The sequence below is a fragment of the Alligator sinensis genome, unplaced genomic scaffold (genome assembly GCF_000455745.1).
Source record: "Alligator sinensis unplaced genomic scaffold, ASM45574v1 scaffold87_1, whole genome shotgun sequence".
NCBI classification, from domain to species: Eukaryota; Metazoa; Chordata; order Crocodylia; family Alligatoridae; genus Alligator; species Alligator sinensis.
The window spans coordinates 3567213-3569872 of NW_005841929.1; the positions used below are offsets into that span (position 1 = coordinate 3567213).

General features: G+C 45.8%; 1 non-coding gene across 1 annotated transcript; it reads left to right on the forward strand.

Annotated features, from left to right (window-relative positions):
* The first annotated feature begins 2104 nt into the window (after positions 1-2104).
* Positions 2105-2177, forward strand: TRNAK-CUU. Its single transcript has one exon. It is a non-coding gene; the product is annotated as a tRNA-Lys (tRNA).
* Positions 2178-2660: the final 483 nt, after the last annotated feature.

The window sequence follows — 2660 nt, forward strand, 5'->3', positions numbered from 1 at the left end:
TGTTCCCTTTCCCCTGCATCAGTTTGCTGCTGCTGTCCCTGGTTGAGCTTGGCTTCAAGTACAGAGCCCAGCTGGAACAGGGAGGAGCAGCTCTGGAGCCCACCCCTAGGGTAGCCAGAGAGTGGCAGCAGTGGGTAGGGGAGAAGGAAGGGGAAGGGGAGGTTTTGCCATGCATGAGGAGGAAGGGAGGGGGGATTCTTCCTTACTTCTGGGACTTTCTTGCAGTGTGGTCAATTGAAAGGGGATAGGTCAGTGAACCCCCTGGGAGAAAAGAAATAAGATGAACATCTACAAAATAATAAATAGTACTGTACCCATGAACCAGGAGCGCCTATTTAATTCTTCAGCTCCCTCACTGATATTCAAATCATTCAAGTCAAGTCATGTGCAATAGCAATATTGAGATATATATATATATATATATATAGATATACACACACACACACACAAGCAAGTATATAGTATATATATACACACACACACACACACACACACAGAGTATATTATATATAAAAAATTGTTGTGTTATGTAATATATATGACAAAACACAAAATTACCATATTTACTCAAATACAAGGTGAGATTTTTTCCCCCTAGTCAGTATGGAGAAAAAGGTCCCCTCATCTTGCATTTGCATACAAGGATACCTCATTAAATACACTGTTTTATCATTGAATTGCTGCCAAAAGCAGCATGTGTTCAGCAATGGAAACCATTTATAAAGCTGATTATGTGCAAGCAACACTGAGCATGACTATAATATATACATCCCATATTGGGCAAATGTGCTGATGGGAATTTTTTTTTTAGTTCTTTAAAAAAAAAAAGTTGGGCTGGTGTTTCCTCCACAGGGAACTGGTAGGGGCCTGGAGGTACTGCAATATTAAACCAGCACCAGGAGGGCCAGACCCAGCCTTGACACCCTCCCCTTGGTGCCAAAAATTCTTGATTTTAGCTAAAAGGCTGAGATGTTTCATAGTTTCATAGATGTTAGGGTCTGGAAGGGCCTTACAGATCATCAGCTCCAGGCCCACTGCACTAGGGCAGGAAAGACTGCTGGAGTCAGATGACCCCAGCAAGATGAGCAGCAAGACGCTTTTTGAAGATCCCCAGGGTGGGTGAGTGTACTGTTCCAAACCTTCGGCACTCGACTGGTAAAGAAGTTTTTCCTGATGTCTAGTCTGAAGTGATCTTCAATCAGTTTGTGCCCATTGTTTTTTGATCTCCCCTAGGGCTCTTGGTGAATAGATGCTTCCTCAGGCCCTGATATACTTACAGGCTGTTACCAAGTCCCCTGAGTCTTTTCTTCTCTAGGCTGAACAGGCCCAAGTCTTTCAGCCTCTTCTCATATTGCCTGATCTCTAGGCCTCTAATCATGCATGTGGGTCTCCTTTGGACTTTTGAGCTTCTCCACATCCTTCTTGAAGTGCAGAGCTCAAAACTGGATGCAGTATTCCAGCTGTGGTCTCACCAAGGCCAAGTTGAGTGGAAGGATGACATCTTTAGCCTTGCTCAAGATGCCTCGGTAGATGCATGCCACTGTTTGATTAGCTCTGTCAGCTCCGGCATTGCACTGGTGGCTCATGTTCATTTAGTGGTCTATCACGACACCCAGGTCTCATTCAGTTGTGGTGCTGGCAAGCATAGCACTGCTGAGCCTGTAAGTGAGTTGTGGATTAGTTCTCCCCAGATGGAACACTTTACATTTCTCCATATCAAATGACATCAGGTTGAGATCTGCCCACAACGCAAGCCTGTCTAGGTCAGCCTGTATTGCCAGCCTATCCTTGTGGGTGACCACAGTCCCCCATAGTTTGGTGTTGTCAGTGAACTTTGCCAGTTTGCTTTTAACACCTGAATCCAAATCGTTGATGAACATGTTGAAAAGCACTGGTCCAAGTACTGAACCCTGAGGGACACCACTGATCACCAGGAATGTTAATTTTTTAATTTAAATTTCATGTTTCAGGCCAAATTAGCCAAATCAGTTCCAAATTCCATCCACTCAGAGGAGCTCAATCATTCAGGTCTGTGTGTTACCACCAGCAAGGATCTTACCTCCCAGACTCTTCAGCCTGGGGTTTCAGATACTCCAAAATCAGTGCCTGACTAGCTCAGTTGGTAGAACATGGGGCTCTTAATCCCAGGGCCGTGGGTTCAAGCCCCATGTTGGGTGCATAGATTTTTTCAGGGAGGAATAGGACCCCTACTAAATAGGCAGAAGCAATTGGTGACAGACAAGGCTGAACTCCTCAATGAGTTCTTTGCCTCAGTGTTCCTAAATGAGGGGCAAGACAAGTCTCTCACTAGGACTGTAGAGGCAGCAGCAAGGTGCCAGACTATCATGTGTAGATCCTGAGATGGTGCAGATTCACTTGGAGGATCTGGATGCCTTTAAGTCAGCAGGACCGGATGAGCTCCATCCGAGGGTGCTGAAGGCACTGGCCAACATCATTGCACAGTCACTGGCAGGAATATTTGAACACTTGTGGTGCACAGGCCAAGTCTGGGAGGACTGGAAAAGGGCCAATGTGGTCCCCGTTTTCAAGAAGGGGAGGAAGGAGGACCCGGGCAACTATAGGCCAGTCAGTCTCACCTCCATCCTTGGCAAAGTCTTTGAAAAAATTATCAAGGCTCACATTTGCGAGAGCCTGGCAGG